Consider the following 18,602-nt stretch of genomic DNA (forward strand, 5'->3'; position numbering starts at 1 on the left):
ACTGAGCATATAATGGAGGGAAAAACACAGTAATAAACAATAATATCTTGGCTTAGCCCCTCCATCTAGGTTGCTAGAAATTTATCTTGCCCTATTCACTCTCATTATAAAGAACATTTTGCAACTTTGCAAAGGGATATTGGAATGAAAATACACACATACATGCACACAGACAGCATTCTCAAGGCCACAGATTTGTAATTCTTGCAGGAGGCAATGTTTCTCAGCATCTATTCAATAAACAACTATCTGTGGGGTAGTTAATATCCAAAGGAATATGGCATACAGTGATGAAAGAGTTGAAGCAAACACTTGAATTCTGCCTTCATGTTGACCCCAGGGCCAACATCACCTATTTAATTTGCACCTACCACTGCTATATGTTCTAGCTACTTTTATACTGAAGACATTTTCTATTTTCTGTCACAGTATTGTCTCAGTAACTTAACTCTCCTAAGATTCTCTCTTTGTTATTTAGCACAGCAAAATCTCACTGTGAGTGTGCTGCAGAGCCCCATCCCGTGATTCTATACTGCACCATTCCCCCAAGTCACACTGTCGTTTTCAGAGATATACTGGAAGCACATTAACCCTGACCCTATTGCCTGGCTGTATCATGTTTCCCCCTGGCTTGTGAGGAGCAGGCAAAATGAAGTGATTTTTCTCAATCACTTCATCTGCTACACCATTCTTTTTTATTCCTTTTTAAATTCCCTACTAAATTTCAGTAAACTTCTTTTACATTCTTCTGTCTCTCCCTTATAGTCTTCCTCCCTTCCTGTTTCATTTTCATTTTTTATAACTTGTCAATTTTATTTTGGAAGTAAGAGAATGACCTGCATATAGTACTGACTTTTGTTCAGTTACTCAGTCGTGTCTGACTCTTTGCAACTCTATGGACTGCAGCATGCCAGGCTTCCCTGTCCTTCACTATCTCCCAGAGGTTGCTCAAACTCATGTCCATTGAGTCAGTGATGTCATCCAACTGTCTCATTCTCTGTCACCCACTTCTCCTTCTGCCCTCAGTCAGAGTCTTTTCCAATGAGTTAGTTCTTCGCATCAGGTGGCCAAAGTATTGGAGCTTCAGCTTCAGCATCAGTCTTTCCAATGACTAATCAGGGTTGATTTCCTTTAGAATTGACTGGTTTGATCTCCTTGCTGTCCAAAGGACTCTCAAGAGTTTTCTCCAGCACCACAGTTTGAAAGAATCAATTCATCAGCGTTCAGCCTTCTCTATGGTTCTTGTCTCACATCCATTCATGATTACTGTAAAAACTGACTTATCTATTTATATGTAAATTATCTTAGGTGTATCAATAATGGATTGTAGTTTTAAAATTAATAAGAAAGTATCTCCTAGGTCTAAAATGAAAAGAACACATAATTAGGTTTGTATTCAATCATAATGCTTCAATGAATGAAGGGAAGAAAAAAATAAAAATTAAACTCTATTTCTTATAATATTTACTTATACTGAAATATATTCTCTACATGTCAACCTACCCAAAATATAAAATCTTATCCAAATTTCATTTTCATAACACTTGTATGTCTTAAAGACAAGGGTATTCATTTAGTAAAAATCAAATGGAAGAAAGAATTTAGAAATTCTTCATGTTCTACAAAACTTCTATAACACTGAAAATTGATTTACATGTTAGCATTTTCAAGATGCTGATGATCGATTTAATTTTGGGCTTGACTCTTAAAACTGAAATTACCAAGCTAAATTTAAATGTTGTAATCATCTTTCCTGCAGCCGTAGAATACACTACTCTCTTTGGAAAATATTGTAAGGGGCAGTGTACTGTTTGTTTACAGGTCTCCCTTGCGTTTATAATATGACTTCTTTTAAGTGGAAAAAGCTCCATGGGAGATACCTTCATTGTCAAGTGTACATGATGAATACAGAAAAGTCCCAGTTTGGCATTTTAAGCTAGTCATGTTCTCTCGTTTGCTTTGATGTAGAGAGTGGCCTCTGAGCAAATCCCCCAGTGTCTCCCAGTGCCTTTGTCACAGTTTGTTTCATGTTTATTTTACCTAAGTCAGTGTCATTGGATGGTTTTGATCATAAACCAGCATCTGCTAATATTTCACACATATTTAAATTACATAAGGACCCCAAATTCCTAGGGTATAGCACATAATTCGCTCAGCCCTTTTCCCACATATTCTGCCACAGTTCAGGAATGTCCTGTTGTAAGCAGGGCCTTGTTACTCTGCCCCGTGGGCTGCACTGCACACTCAAACATCATTCAGCGGACCAGAAGTCTTGATGAATTTTAGTCTGAACCTTAGACTGACCACTTTTTGTCTCCAGATGAGAAAACTCTTCAGACCATTAACATCCACAAATGGGAAAGACTTAGCTGGGCAAATCAACATTTCACCCACTATTCTAAGCAATGCCATGTGCTACCCTAGCAATGCCAAGGCTCCAGTATTAAGGATAGTAAATTGTGAACGAATTATTAAAAGCTGGCAATGAATGTGTATTTTTTACATGTGAAACAAATCTGAGAGTCTAAGAATAGGAAAATGTGTGAGAAAATCTTTATCCATTTTTGTAAGAACTTTTGTATGAAAGAATTCTTTGAATCTGTTAAAAAGATAATACTGATACATTTTAATTAAAAAAATTCAGATTCTTTTTTTGTTTGCTGCTAGAATAATTTTTACTTCATTGGTGTTGTGTCTCTTTTCTCACATAGTTATAGAGAAATATATATATGTATATATTTTACCATATTTATAGAGATACCAGTTATCTAATAATGGAAAAAGACGCCCATCTCTCTCTCTCTCTCTTTTTAGTCTTTGACATGTCTGAAAATCTTTCAAAATTGTACATTTTTGTAACATGTATCCTTCTGTATGATCATACAATCACCCCTGTTTCCATTTTGTATAACAATGAGCTGAATTATAAGGTAAATCTGGCAAGCTCTAGGTACTTCAGTTGGTTTACATCTTATTTGAAAATGTTGGGAATGGAAACAGTAAAAATATTAAGCAATACCTATGAAATTCTCAGAACTATATTTTTCAATTTGAATGATATACATACTGGAACATAGGGCATTTAAACAAAGTGCATTTATCATATTCTAATATGGGTATCAACCCATTCTTTAAACATCTCTACAATTAAAATTCTATAAAACCAAGTCAACAGGTAACTGCCTTAGTTGATTGTGTGACAACTACTAACAGTATGCTGCTTAATAGCTAACAGGGGCTACATTCTGTGGAGCAATCGATTCCAATATACTGTAATAAATGCTATGATAGAAGAGGTACAGATGCTACTGAAGCAGAATTGAACAATGATGAAGTGTCGAAACAATAGCATTAAACGGCAGGAACAGAAAGTGAATATCATGAGAAAAGAAAGAATTTCATTCAAAAAGGATAACATATGTGATGACTAGGAGTCTGGAGAGAAAAAATATGATATTTAAGAAACTGAAGATATGCTTAACTTTATCATGAAGTTTGATGTAGCTGTGGTAAATGACAAAAGAGGAAAAGGTTAAGAGGGTCCAATTAGGAAGAATCAAACTATGAGAAAGCATTTGGGACTTTATATTGAGGGCAATGGAGAACTACTAAAGAACTATAAGTGAATTAACTCTGGCTCTAGGAGGAGGAGTAAATTGGAAGGAGACTGGTGCAGTGCATAACATTCAGGCGCATATTGAAATAATTTGATTGAGAGGTGTTTTCTGAACTAAATAAGAGCATTGGTGATGGATTTTCAATCAAAAGAAAAAAGTTGAAATTAATTTATAACTTGATTTCTTACCTTTAAATGTAGACTATAAAAAGAGCACAGACACACCTGAAACATTTCTTAAAAGTCCTCTGTGTAACTATGTTTTATATGTAAGCTAGTTTGTAAGGTCAGATTCTATAGTATAGAAGCTCCTGTTGCATATAAAATTTTGTATGGTTACATAAATGAATAAATCTATGTCATTTAGTTTGCCAGTTATGAGGATGTGCATTCACATTTATAATAAGTAGTTAATCTAAAATGTGAGACTTAATAGTATTGAGTACTGCCCTGCTAGAGTTAATTGTATACAGGTTCTAGGAAAAATAAAAGATGCTGGAGGCTAAAAAAAAAAAAAAAAGTCCTCTGTGTGCTTCTAAATTTGTAACCTCTATTCCTTATGATTCTCCAACACAACCAAACTCAAAGTGAGGTTCATTGACCTCTAGGGTTCCCCCAGGACATTTCTGGGAATTTACAAGATCAAATCTAATTTCATATTATTAAGATGTTATTTTTTCCCTACTGTGTTGGTCTTTTTACTAATGATGCAAAAGCAATGTTTGTAAAACCCTTGATAGTTTTGTTATAGTCACTTGTGGTCATTATATTCCTCACTTGCAAAAGAAACCTTTAAAAGCCAGTAAATTACTAATTTTAATAATTAGTAATTTAATTAGTAATTTCAACCCTTGGGTACTCATCTTTTTAATAATCTTGTGACCAAATGGGAGAGGTGCAAGAAGAACTTGCACTCCATATAAACTGTCTCAGGGAGGGGAGGTAGAAGGGAAAAAAAAACTTCATGTGGTTGTCTTCAGTTGTGAGCTGAACTAGACAATTTTTTCTTTGAGCTTCATCGTTACCTGAAAGAGCAAGACAGACAAACTTGTGATTGTTCAGATTTGGTTGTCTGGCTGACATATCAAAAAATGAATAAAATGAACCCTTCATGTAAAGAAAAACTACTGACAATATTTGTTACCAATAATAAAATTCACATTTTCTAGTGAAAATCAGAAAGTTGGAAAACTCGTGTCTGTCACTATAAGATTGACATCTAATAAAGACATTCTTGATGGGACTGGAATATTTTTTAAGTATGACTTTTTTATTTAGTATAATGAAATATGTCAACATTTGGAAAATCTGTCTCAATGAATTAATGTTTTCCAAATGACCTAGATATGATTTCACAAACTTATGTGTAGATAACAGATCCATTCAAAGTGAAAGCTGAACCAATGGATTTTAATGTTACAGAGTCCATCTCACTGATGGGTGTGTTTATTTGCTAGGGCCGCCATAACATAATATCACAAACAGGATGGCTTAAGCCACAGGAATTTGTTTTCTCAAAGTTCCAACCATTGTTTGTCCAGCCAAGATCAAGGTACCAGCAGATTTGATTTCTCCTGAGCCTTCTTTCCTTGACTGGCAGATGGCCATCCTCTTGCTGCATCCTCATAGGGACTTTTTCATCCCTGTTATCTCTCTCCTTTTTATAAGGTTACTATTCACTTTATAGCAGAGCTTCACACTTAAAACCCCGTCTAATCTTAGTTGCTTCTTTGAAAGCTCTATGTCCAAAAACAATCACACTGGGGTTAGTGCTTCAAACATAAATTTGAAGGGACATGATTCAGTTTATAACAATCTGTTTTTGGATTCCATATTGAAATCAACTTTTAAGCATCTACCACTTCCCAAGTTTTGGTCTAGTACTGAAGCATATCCATAATTATCTGATAAAGCTGTTGAACTATTATTCCCTTTTTCAAATATATATTTTTGTGAAGCCAGATTTTCTTCACATACTTTAAACAAAACAGAGTATAAGAGATTGAACGCATATATCCAGGTGCCTATATTAAGCCACACATTTGCAAAATGTACAACAATGCCTCTCTCCCACTGATTGTTTACTTTTAAAGATATTTATCATAAAAACATGCTCTATAAATATCCAATGGAATTTTTTCTATTATTTTTAATGCATCAATACTTTTTATCTTAATATCTAGCATGATTAATATCTGTAACCACAATGCACATAAACAAAAGCTGTTTTGGGTCCTCATTACTTTCTAAGTGTCTGAAGGGTTATTTGGACCTAAAGGTTTAACATCTACAGCTTTAGAATATCAGCACAGATGTTAGCTATGAGACTTTATAACTTGTGGTTACCCTGAAGATGATTCATCAAAGTCAAAGAACAAGTTAGAAGAAATCGGCAACCGATTAAAAAAAAAAAATATATATATATATATATTTGCCTGAGAAATACTTGTATTTAAAGGTCAGGTAGAGAAGAATGAGCTGGTAAAGAATGAAAGGAAGACCTACATTTTGTGAGGTGCTATACTGAGATCTAGGTACACTGAAATAAGCAAAACAAATGTGGTCCATGCTTCCACTGAGCTTACAGTTCAATGGAAAAAGGGGGGGAAATTTTGGGGGGAGAGGGGCCAGGAGAGGTTTTAGGAGGGAGAGGTGAGTATTGATTACTGCAGAGAATACATTTAGCTAAGGACAAAAAAGTACTCCCCATGGAGTCAAGGGGGTTGGTCGTGGTGTGCTTGTTGAAAGCAGAGTTAGTGGGAATGGAATGGTTACAACACCCTGAGGATTCTGCCTTTTTAGCATTCAGAAAATGGGTCATCATCCAGTCCTCTCTCAGATGAGAAAGGAGGACTGTCCAGTCTTTGAGGGAAGGAAAGTTTCTGGGTTAATCAGCCTCATCATTAGTGTTTGGTGCCTATCACCCTACGTTTCTCTCACTTTAATCACCGCTCCCTCTCTCTCTCTGTCTTTCATAAACACACACACACACAAGCACACACAATCCTCCATTCACAACTGTTCCTGAGACCTTAGATTAGGATGCAGTGGTAGGAGGGTTATTACTTCATTCAACAACATAAATCCCTGTTGATCAGTTCTAATTCCTAAAGCCCATGGCCTCAGGATGAATCTACATTTAATGCCACTAAATGTATGCTCATTCATCCTAGATGAATCCTAGAAGACATCTCCTGAATCAATCAAAACATTAATATTTTCACTATGACAGATCTTCAAATATTTAAAGACAGTCATTTCTTATCCTTTTAGTATTTTGTTCTTCAATGTAAATATCACCAATTCTTTCAAGCAGTTCTCATTTGACAAGATTTGTATTACTGCATTCATCCTGATAGCTTCCCTCAAGACATATCTTGGTATGTTAATGCCTCTATAAAGATTGCTCAGATTGCATTCTGTATTTCTTCAGGTGTGTTTACAATTATACACGTACATTGGAACTATTACACCTCTTGACATAGAAACTACAGTTTTTTTTAATAACTTAAAGAAACATCATAAATGTACATTTACTTGTCTAGTGTGGCAAGGATAATGCCATGCTAGACAAGGATGATGTTTTGTAGAGACATATAAAATGGAATACCATTCATACCTTATATATATATATATGTGCGTGTGTGTGTGAATATAATATACATATACTTGTATATGTGCATACTTAGCATTTTTAGAGAACAATTTCAAAATAGCTTTTAAGAGAAATGAAAATAGTTGTAACATTTTGCCAAGTAACACCATTCCTGATAATTGATTTTATAGGGATAATTTTAAAAAGGATAACCCCTCTGCCATTGCCTGAGCTTGAACATCTTTGTCTCTGTCCTGGAGAATTGTTCGTTTCATCTGCAGTCTCTTCCTTGTTAGTCTGTCTACTGCTTCATTCCCAGACATGTTATTCTAAGTCCCAATTTAGTCATTTCACCTTTCTACTTCAAAACCCTCCAGTGGTTCCCCATCAATTGCAAAGTCAAATTTCCTAACTCGATTTCCATGGCCTTTCACAGTCTGCATCCTGCCTGTTTCCATATCCATCTCCTACTCCCATCTACCCCTCCAGGCTTCAGTCATACGGTGGGTGGGTGGGTCTTATACCTCCAGCTCTGACCTTTTAGAGGATGCAGGAAGGTGACTTGAGGAGGGTGAGAAGAGGATCATAATCAGTATTATCTGAAAGTTTTTCAAACTGTAGGGGTCCCTCTCCCATTTCTCAGAAATACTCATATCCCCCAACCAGAGGCGGGGACCCCTTGTTGAGCGTCGTGGCAGTGTTAAGCCATTGTGAACAGAGAGTGTCATGTCCTTTGGTTGAATTAAAATAGATAAAAGATGGAGCAGCACTGCTCTCCCTGTCTGTGTGCCGTGTAAAATCCAAATCTCTTCAGAATTCTGTTCAAATATACCTTTTCACTGAAGCTCTGTCTTCTATCACCAGGGGTTCCATACACATTGTATTCATTTGAGCTGTATCAGACAGCTATTATTTGGTCATTTTTAGCCCTCAGGACACTCAGTGTAATATGGTTCAATCTACTAGCAGATCTCTGAGCACATCTCTCACTGCATTTAATCCCTTGTTTATAAATAAGTCTGTCTCCCACTTTGTTACCTCTGGAGCATAGAAAACACATTGTATTCCTGATAGCCAGCACTATTACCCGGCTTGTAGTAAATGCTCGAAAAATGAGTATTGGATGAAATGATCATGAATTTAAATATATATATAGACGAATACTCAATGGTAGAAGTAATATGACATTTTATAATCATCAAAATTAGTTCAGTATTGAGACCATGAGCAAACATGCAGTACTACTTGTAGTATAACAACAGGATTAAAACATAAGATGGTTTATGCAAGTAGACAAAGTTTGAAAAAAGCATGAAATGTTAAGATAAGTGTTGAGATTATGATAATTTTATAATTGAGAAATTATGTTCTTTTAACTTAATATTTTTAAAAGAAATGCATTTTTAAGTTTTGGTTAAATACAGGTGGGGTTTCCCTGGTGGCTCAGATGGTAAAGAATCTGCCTGCAATGTGGGAGATCTGGGTTTGATCCTGGGTTGGGAGGATCTCCTGGAGAAGGGAATGGCAGGCCACTCCAGTATCCTTGCCTGGAGAATTCCATGGACAGAGGAGCCTGTCAAGGTACAGTCCATGGGATCATAAAGAGTTGGACGTGACTGAGCGACTAACACTTTCATTTTTAAATACAGGGTTCAGTTCAGTTCAGTCGCTCAGTCATGTCCAACTCTTTGAGACCCCGTGAACCACAGCACGCCAGGCCTCCCTGTCCATCACCAACTCCCTGAGTTGACTCAGACTCATGTCCATCGAGTCGGTGATGCCATCCAGCCATCTCATCCTCTGTCATCCCCTTCTCCTCCTGCCCCCAATCCCTCCCAGCATCAGAGTCTTTTCCAAAGAGTCAACTCTTCGCATGAGGTGGCCAAAGTACTGGAGTTTCAGCTTTAGCATCAGTCCTTCCAAAGAACACCCAGGACTTATCTCCTTTAGAATGGACTGGTTGGATGTCCTTGCAGTCCAAGGGACTCTCAAGAGTCTTCTCCAACACCACAGTTCAAAAGCATAAATTCTTCAGCACTCAGCTTTCTTCACAGTCCAACTCTCACATCCATACATGACCACAGGAAAAACCATAGCCTTGACTAGACGGACCTTTGTTGGCAAAGTAATGTCTCTGCTTTTGAATATGCTGTCTAGGTTGGTCATAACTTTCCTTCCAAGGAGTAAGCGTCTTTTAATTTCGTGGCTGCAGTCACCATCTGCAGTGATTTTGGAGCCCCCCAAAATAAAGTCTGACACTGTTTCCACTGTTTCCCCATCTATTTCCCATAAAGTGATGGGACCGGATGCCATGATCTTTGTTTTCTGAATGTTGAGCTTTAAGCCAACTTTTTCACTCTCCACTTTCACTTTCATCAAGAGGCTTTTGAGTTCCTCTTCACTTTCTGCCATAAGGGTGGTGTCATCTGCATATCTGAGGTTACTGATATTTCTCCCAGCAATCTTGATTCCAGCTTGTGTTTCTTCCAGCCCAGCATTTCTCATGATGTACTCTGCATAGAAGTTAAATAAGCGGGGTGACAATATACAGGGTAGGCATGTGTCATACCATTTGCTTACTGTTGAGGGCCTAGAATGTTATGTCTTTACATCTCCTTACATTTTCGTTATTCAGGTGTGTTATAGATGATCAACAACTGTTTGTTAAACAAATGGAAAATTTAAGTGCCCAAAGGTTTAGGTAAGGGAAAAATAGCTAGAAAGTATTTGTTAAGGGATTCAAGTGAATCAAAGCTAGACTTGCTTCAGTCGCATTTAGAAGAAGCACTGGTGAAACAATTAAAAATGGGTCCAGAGCTGTTGGAGGTCCAACTCCCTCAGATCCCGGACCTGTGTCCTAAAGGTGGTGATGAGGTCAAGCTTCCTAGGAGAGTTTAACTAAACCACAGGAGGGATCTACCAGAGAAAAGATAGCAAGTTCTTATTAGTTTTACTTTTTTCCTTTTCTCCTTTTGTGCAGTAGGTAAAACTACCAAAAGGAAAAAAAGCAGGAGTGTCCATGCCTGGAATTAATCTCTTTCAGTGCTATCAGTGTAGAGTTTTCACTGAAGCCCAGGGAGGCTGACAAATCACACTCCTGAGCTGCGGTTGTTAGCCCTTTCTCTCGTAAGCAGGACCTTGTAGCACTTGGGTCTGAGCACAGGCTATGGTTCTAGGAAACACCATTTCTTCTTATTTTTCTTTCCTTTCTTGCATTTTACTTATTTTTCTATCCCAATTTTCTCCTCTGTGAATCATGCAGGAATTCATATGCAGTGAACTGAAGAAGAAACTGTACTAAAAAGAGAAATGGTTAAGCCAAGAGCTCCTATTCTGGTTTGGAGTTTATTGCTTGTTTGCCTTTGGACAGTGGCCTCTTGTGGGGACACAAACTATAGAGATTGTTAAAGCTCATGGGTCCCAATGTGATGCTTTGACCTAATTAGTTTATTTTCACTGCTGTGTAGAAAGATCTTAGAGGAAAAAATAGACCTTTCCAGGTGTGAGCTATTACCCTGAAATAGCATTTCCCACCTGTGTTCATCTGCGATCATTGTCCATTAGTAGATGTCAGAGGACACATTGTCTTCTACTTAAGACTCACAGGAGTGGCAGAATTTAAGAAAAAAGAAATGAGATGTATTTGCATCATAGGAAACTATTGACATCAAATCTTTAGGAAGAAAACATGAATAATGTACTGAATATTAAAATTCATATATATAGACAATAAATTTTAGACTGTCTACCTTCCTATTCCTTATAGTTTGCATTATGTTTTCAAAAGCTTGTGTTTCTTAAACTTTGAAAGTAACTGGATATACAGGAAGGACAGCATCTCATTTTTACAGAAAATAGTATAAAGCACAAGGTAATGATGGGTGTCACAAATGGAGAAGCTTGGTAAAAAATGAATTGTGCATTCATACAATTTAGAACCAATCTAACCTTAGACTGAACATTAGTAATAATAATATTAATAACAACAACAGAATTCAGGAGAAATCTAAATAATTAAATTGAACTATAGTTCCTTCTGGAATATATAACACTTGTGTATACACTATGGCTGGCCTCAATGGAATCCATCATCTCTACCCTTTCCCTTTTTTCCCTTTCTCAGTCAAGTATGTTGGTTCCATATTTGGGCAATGGAAGTGTTTTCTCAGCTTTCTTTAGCAGACTTTGCTGCCCCATGAAGGTGCTGTGTGCTATATTAAGGAAAATTAAGATCCAGAATTTAGATCTGCAGCCATGTGATACTTGGTCTAACTAGATGGAAATGTTAGGAAATTACACTTAGAGTATGAGGGCTGAAATGTTGATCATAATAATTTAAAATATGACTACAGACTTGAGAAGTACAGAGCTTAAAAGGAAAAGAGACACACAAACAATAAAAAAAAGGGAAGACCGTCAGATTTTATTATACTTCTGAGATGGATAAACTATTGTTGTTATATATAAAAAGATTACATTATTTCCAGTCAAAATTAGCTGTCATCATTGTTGACAAGTTTAAGGGGAGTACAAAAAAAAAAAAAAAAGTAGAGAGGAAACCCAGGGTAGAGTAGACAAATATTCTCATGGTTGATATTAATATGTACAGTGATTTAGGAATGAAGGGTAGTCTATAAATAAAATAATGATGATATGTAGTTTAGTTAAGAAATATAGAGTAGGAGATAAATAAAATAATTAAGTAGATTATGTTAATACAATAATTAGAATGCAGTATTTGATTAATAAGAGTTGTCCTATGAGTCATTTACAAACTTGTAACAGAAAGAAATTTCAGTGTATAAGCTCAGGTGTTCAAGTATGCAAGAAACAGTTTTCTATATTTTTCTCTAGCTGAATTTAATTTGTATTCTGGGCCCCAGTTCCATCAAGTGGCAGAAACTCAATCTCAATCAGCTTTCCCCGACTCTCCTCCAGGACTGTGTCTACAAATTGCCAGGTGGGGGGCCATCTGGCCCTCCGTGTCATCAACTGTCCCTGCTGGCACCCGCTGAGACGTCCTTCTTTCAGTCTGGTCTGTGGTCACTGGTCCTTGCAGGTTGCCACTGCAGCCTCCTTGTCCTCATTCCAAGGACACATTCAGTCTGCTGGCTCTCTCTGCATTTTTTGCTGGAGAAATTTTGCTTCTCCTGTCCTGCCCTAGGCTAAGGACAACTCTGTGAGCTGCTCTTAGCCTACATGCCTACTCAAGTCTTGCCTTTAGAGAGTCCTGATTCATTTGAAGTTTTTGTCATTATTCTCCCAACACTGGGTTTATTCCGTGGACATTGATAAAGCAATCATCGTTTCTCAGCAATGTCTCAGTGATAGCTAGACTCTTCTTTTTTGCCTCTCACTTTCTTTTTCTTCCTAGCCTATGGAATTTTGCCGTGGAGAGGGAGCTAACATAGGAAAACAGCTTTTATCTACACTTTCTGCATTCTTCCAAATTGTTTGGGTTTTGAAACTCAAAATCCTATGGCTATATTTTATCTCATTTTATTTCTAGCATGTTGGTCACTAATTGATACAATGAGAATGAAATATTCTAACTACCTGAATTAGGGGAAGGAGCATAAGATTAAAAAAAAAAAAGTACCAAAAAGAGAAGTCACGTTGGTAATATGATAATATTCTAACCTTCTAGAGCTAATTTTCAAGTAATCAGATAAAATTAATTAAACCTGTATTATGTATTTACATATATGCTACAGAACAGTATGGTAATTCATTTCACCTGTTTCTTATCAGATACTGAACAATACAGAGAATATGTTTCTAGATTTGAAACTATTGGTTTTTTGTACTAACCATTGGAAACAAACTGAAGCCATCACATTAGACTGCAGGTCTGTGTTGTCAGATTCTGAATGGCTAACAAATGTGACCCAACTTTATCCAGTAATAAAGTTTGGAGTGCCCTTAGGGATACATACCTCTTAGGTAATATTTCCTAAAAATCACTTCTCTGACTTGATGAATTAGAATTTAAAGAGAAGTGATTATGGATTGTGCTACATAGTGAAAGTCTGGAAGATTTGACTTTTAATGATCATGAAAGGTAAGGTATTTATTTTGGAAGTCAGATGAGCAGCTTGGCAACTTATTATGAAGCTGAAGGGACTTTATAGAGGACCAGTCCACCTCCAATCAAAAGTGTCCACAGGCAGCCTCATTTTTTCCAGGAACAATTTAGGATTTGTGGCAGTAGGGGTCAAGTGCTTAATTTAGTACCCACAATCTTGTAGATATTAGTAATAAGTGAAAAATTCAATCTAGATGTTATCATGAGTTGGTCATAGTGGTGGAACAATTTCCTTATGCTCTCCTGGAACATCTTATGCTCATTGTTAGTATTCTTAGTGTATCCACTTGATAACAATGTGTTCAATTTCAGTCAGTTCAGTTGCTCAGTCATGTATGAATATTTGCAATCCCACAGACTGAAGCACGCCAGGTTTCCCTGTCCATCACCAACTCCAGGAGCTTGCTCAGCCTCATGTCCATCAAGTCAGTGATGCCATCCAACCATCTCATCCTCTGTCGTCCTCTTCTTCTGTCTTCAATCTTCAAACACTAGCATTAGGGTCTTTTCCAATGAGTCAGTTTTTCACATCAGGTGGCCAAAGTATTGGAGCTTCAGCTTCAGCATCAGTCCTTCCAATGAATATTCAGGACTGGTTTCTTTTAGGATTGACTGGTTTAATCTCCTTGCTGTCTAAGGGACTCTCAAGAGTCTTCTCCAACACGACAGTTCAAAAGCATTAATTCTTTGGCACTCAACTTTCCTTAAGGTCCAACTCTCACATCCATACATGACTACTTGAAAGACCATACCTTTGACTATATGGACCTTTGATGGTAAAGTAATGTCTCTGCTTTTTAATATGCTGTCTTGGTTTGTCATAGCTTTTCTTCCAAAGAGCAAGTGTCTTTTCATTTCATGGCTGCTGTCACCATCTGCAGTTATCTTGGAGCCCCCCAAAATAAAGTCTGTCACTGTTTCCATTGTTTCCCCATCTATTTGCCATGAAGTGATGGGACCAGATGCCATGATCTTTGTTTTTTGAATGTTGAGTTTTAAGCTAGTTTTTTCACTCTCCTCTTTCACTTTCATCAAGAGGCTTTTTAGTTCTTCATCGTTTTCTACTGTAAGAGTAGTGTCATCTGTATATCTGAGGTTATTGATTTTCACCCAGCAATCTTGATTCCAGCCTGTGGTTCATCCAGCCTGGCATTTTACATAATGTTGAGTTCAATTCAGTTCAGTTGCTCAGTCATGTCCAACTCTTTGTGACCCCATGGACTGTAGCACACCAGGCTTTCCTGTCTATCACCAACTCCCAAAGCTTGCTCAAATGCATGTCTATCAAGTCAGTGATGCCATCCAAGCATCTCATCCTCTCTTGTCCCCTTCTCTTCCTGCCTTCAATCTTTCCCAGCATCAAAATCTTTTCCATTGAGCCAGTTCTTCGCATCAGGTGGCCAAAGTATTGGAGTTTCAGCTTCTGCATCAGTCCTTCCAATGATATACTCTGCATATAAATTAAATAAGCAGGGTAACAATATAGTCTTGATGTACTTCTTTCCCAATTTGGAGCCAGTTCATTGTTCCATGTCCGGTTCTAACTGTTGCTTCTTGACTTGCATACAGATTTCTCAGGAGGCAGGTAAGGTGGTCTGGTCTTCCCATCTCTTGAAGAATTTTCCACAGTTTGTTGTGATCCACACTGTCAAAGACTTTAGCGTAGTCAATGAAGGAGAAGTAGATGTTTTTCTGGAATTACCTTTTTTTTTTTTAATGATCCAACAGATGTTGGCAGTTTGATATCTGGTTTCTGTGCCTTTTGTAAATCCACCTTGAACATCTGGAATTTCATGGTTCATGTACTGTTGAAGCCTAGCTTGGAGAATTTGAGCATTACTTTGCTAGAGTGTGAGATGAGTGCAACTGTGTGGCAGTTTGAACATTGCCTTTCTTTGGGATTGGAATGAAAACTGACTTTTTTCAGTCCTGTGGCCACTTCTGAATTTTCCAAATTTGCTGGTATATTAAATACATCACTTTAACAGGATCATCTTTTAGAATTTGAAATAACTCAGCTGAAATTCCATTACCTCCAATAGCTTTGTTCTTAGTGATGCTTCCTAAGGTCCATTTGACTTCACACTCCAGGATGTCTGGCTCTAGATAAGTGATTACACCATCCTGGTAATCTGGGTCATGAAGATCTTTTTTGTATAGTTTTTCTGTGTATTCCTTCCACCTCTTCTTAGTATCTTCTGCTTCTGTTAGGTTCATACCATTTCTGTCCTTTATTGTGCCCATCTTTGCATGAAATGTTCCCTTGATATCTCTAATTTTCTTGAAGAAATCTCTAATCTTTCCCATTCTATTGTTTTCCTCTATTTCTTTGCATTGATCACTTAGGAAGGCTTTCTTAACTCTCTTTGCTATTCTTTGAAACTCTGCATTCAGATGGGTGTATCTTTCCTTTTCTCTTTTGCCTTTTGCTTCTGTTATTTTCTCAGCTGTTTGTAAGGCCTCCTCAGACAACCATTTTACCTTTTTGCATTTCTTCTTCTTAGGGATAGTTTTGATCATGGCCTCCTGTACAGTGTATGAACTTCTGTCGATAGTTCTTCAGGCACTCTATCAGGTCACATTCCTTGAATGTATTTATCACTTCCTCTGTATAATTGGAAGGGATTTGATTTAGGTCATACCTGAATGGTTAGTGGTTTTCTATTCTTTCTTCAATTTAAATATGAATTTTGCAAGAAGGAGTTCATGATATGGGCCGCAGTCACCTCTGACCTTATTTTTGCTGACTGTATAGAGCTTCTCCATCTTCAGCTGCAAAAAATATAATCAGTCTGATTCCAGTATTGACCATCTAGTGATGTCCATGTGTAGCATCACCTATTGTATTGTTGGAAGAGGGTGTTTGCTTTGACTAGTGTGTTCTCTTGGCAAAACTCTGTTAGCCTTTGCTCTGCTTCATTTTGTACTCCAAGGCCAAACTCCCCTGTTACTCCAGATATCTCTTGACCTCCTACTTTTACATTCCCGTCCCTTTTGATGAAAAGGATATCTTTTTTTGGTGTTAGTTCTAGAAGTTCTTTTAGGTTTTCATAGAACTGTTTGACTTCAGCTTCTTCAGCTTTAGTGATTGGGGCCTAGACTTGAATTACTGATTTTGAATTGTTGGTCTTGGAAATGAACAGAGATCATTTTGTTGTATTTGAGACTGTACCCAAGTAGTGCATTTCAGACTCTCTCGTTGACTATGAGGGCTACTTGATTTCTTCTAAGGGATTCTTGCCCACAGTAACAGAGATAATGGTCATCTGAATTAAATTCGCCCATTCTGGTCCATTTTAGTTCACTGATTCCTAAAATGTGGATGTTTACTCTTGCCATCTCCTCTTGGACCACTTCCAATTTACCTTGATTCATGGACCTAACATTCCAAGTTCCTATGCAATATTGTTCTTTACAGCATCAGACTTTACTTCCATCACCAGTCACATCCACAACTGGGCATTATTTTTGGTTTATTCGGCTTTAAATAAAATCTTTCATATAGATCAATTCAAATAATGTTTGTCAAAGATAAAGACATTAACATAAGGTATAATATTTACATAATATAGATAGATAAGGGAGGAAGGCAAGAAATAAAAGACAGGAGAAGGAAGAAAGGAAGTCATGGAGGACGAAAGAAGGTAGGAAGGAAAGGAAAGAAGGGGTGTGGATGAATGTAGATGAATATTTATATCTTTAGTGAAGAATTTAATAGGTACTAAGAGAAGTTTATTTTTATCACGGCCACTTCTTGATCAAAATAGTAATAAAACCATGTAAGATGCATTTTAAGAATTACTTAAGTCCAATTAAATCTCAAATACCTTGAAATTGTAAAGTCCTACATTAAAAAATATATTTTGAGACTAAAAAGTGATCTTGTAGAACATCTCTCTGTCTGCCTTGATATGTGTATCATTAAAAATCAGATTTTATTGTGTACATGTAACCTGACATAAATTGTTTTTATTCATTTTCAGTTTATTTATATACAGTTACTGAAATTATAAACTGTATTATATTGTTTTAAGGAGATTTCCCCCCATAATATTCATGCAATATTCAATTCACAGATATTTATTAACCTTCTTATTCAGGTCAGAACCTTGATCTAGAAATTTAAATCTTGTTCAGGGTGTCTGGGTCTTAGTTCAAGAAGGTCAATGGTGGAATAGCCATGCCTGATGCTGCTTTGTTCTGTATATGAACTGTTGGGCTGAGAGAATCAAGTCTCCACTTATTTAAGAAAGCAAACATAATGTTTTGAAAAACACTGAACTTTGAATTGCCTTTTAGGGAAAATTAGGGTGTACTGTTCTTCAAATATATGTTGTAGGTGCCATATTTAAGGAAATAACTGAAATAGATTTTTCTCAGAATCTAGAGTCAACCAGTTACAATAGGATTTAAATTGGTTTTGAGTCAGAGGATCTTCAGATAGTGTTTTATTTTGAAATATGTAATCAAAATAGTAGTTTTCAGAAGAATAATTGAGTTCCAAATTTAGCTGCATCTTCGCTCTATAAAAGTAAATAGATACATTAATGTGAATTCTAAGAAATACTCGATTTGCCATTCTTCAGCATCAGTTCAATAATCATTTACACATCATTACCAGGTAAATACTAAATATTAATTGAATCCCCGTTCTGGGCTGGTCAGCATGGTAGACCTGGGTATAAAATTAATGACAAGGCCTCCTCTTCAGAACTTATAATCTTGGTTTTTATATGCGTCTTTCTTCCCCACAAGCTCTCTCCTGAAATTATACCATAAAAATTTACCTTCCTCATTGGTTCACCAGGTATTTCCTATATACTAATTTTTAGGGAAAACATAAACCTTCTCATGAGATTTGAATGTACTTAGTTCCTGCATAGCCTCTTCTGTGTTCTGTCTTGCTTGCTGCCATGCCAAGAAGGAATGTGTGTGTGATGTCAGGGTGTTTTTGTTCCCTCTTGGAATCTCTACTGAATCCAGAAGTTAGAATGGCACAAATAACATTCATAATTCAAACTCTTTTAAATATAATCCAATCTTTGAAGGTTCAGAAGGCATAGGGGTTTTATAGTGATGCCTTCATCATTATGAAACATTATTTTTAAATCTCCTGTAGATGTACTGAGTGTTGGATAGTGAGGAATTCCATTTGGTATGTCACCAGATAAATCATACCAAAGTGTAATTGAATTCTAGGATTCCTGAAATCCTATTTACTTTCAATATAGAATTATATTCATCGAGTATAGAAAAAGAAATTCTTAAGCTAGTTCTGTGATTTTGGTCATTCCTCCTTAAAAAAT

The 18,602-nt window shown here is 36.7% G+C and overlaps 1 protein-coding gene and 1 long non-coding RNA gene across 2 annotated transcripts in view; one reads left to right on the forward strand and one right to left on the reverse strand.

Moving 5' to 3' along the window:
* The window catches only part of KCND2 (potassium voltage-gated channel subfamily D member 2), a 563,422-nt gene that overhangs the window by 189,008 nt on the left and 355,812 nt on the right, over positions 1-18,602 (forward strand). The gene's annotated exons all lie outside the window — the stretch shown is intronic.
* LOC133246340 (uncharacterized) lies at positions 4,468-18,271 on the reverse strand. The gene is made up of 2 exons (XR_009736014.1): positions 18,142-18,271; positions 4,468-4,641 (listed from the first exon to the last, which is right to left on the reverse strand). It is a non-coding gene; the product is annotated as an uncharacterized LOC133246340 (long non-coding RNA).

Source organism: Bos javanicus, chromosome 4 (genome assembly GCF_032452875.1).
Source record: "Bos javanicus breed banteng chromosome 4, ARS-OSU_banteng_1.0, whole genome shotgun sequence".
NCBI classification, from domain to species: domain Eukaryota; kingdom Metazoa; phylum Chordata; class Mammalia; order Artiodactyla; family Bovidae; genus Bos; species Bos javanicus.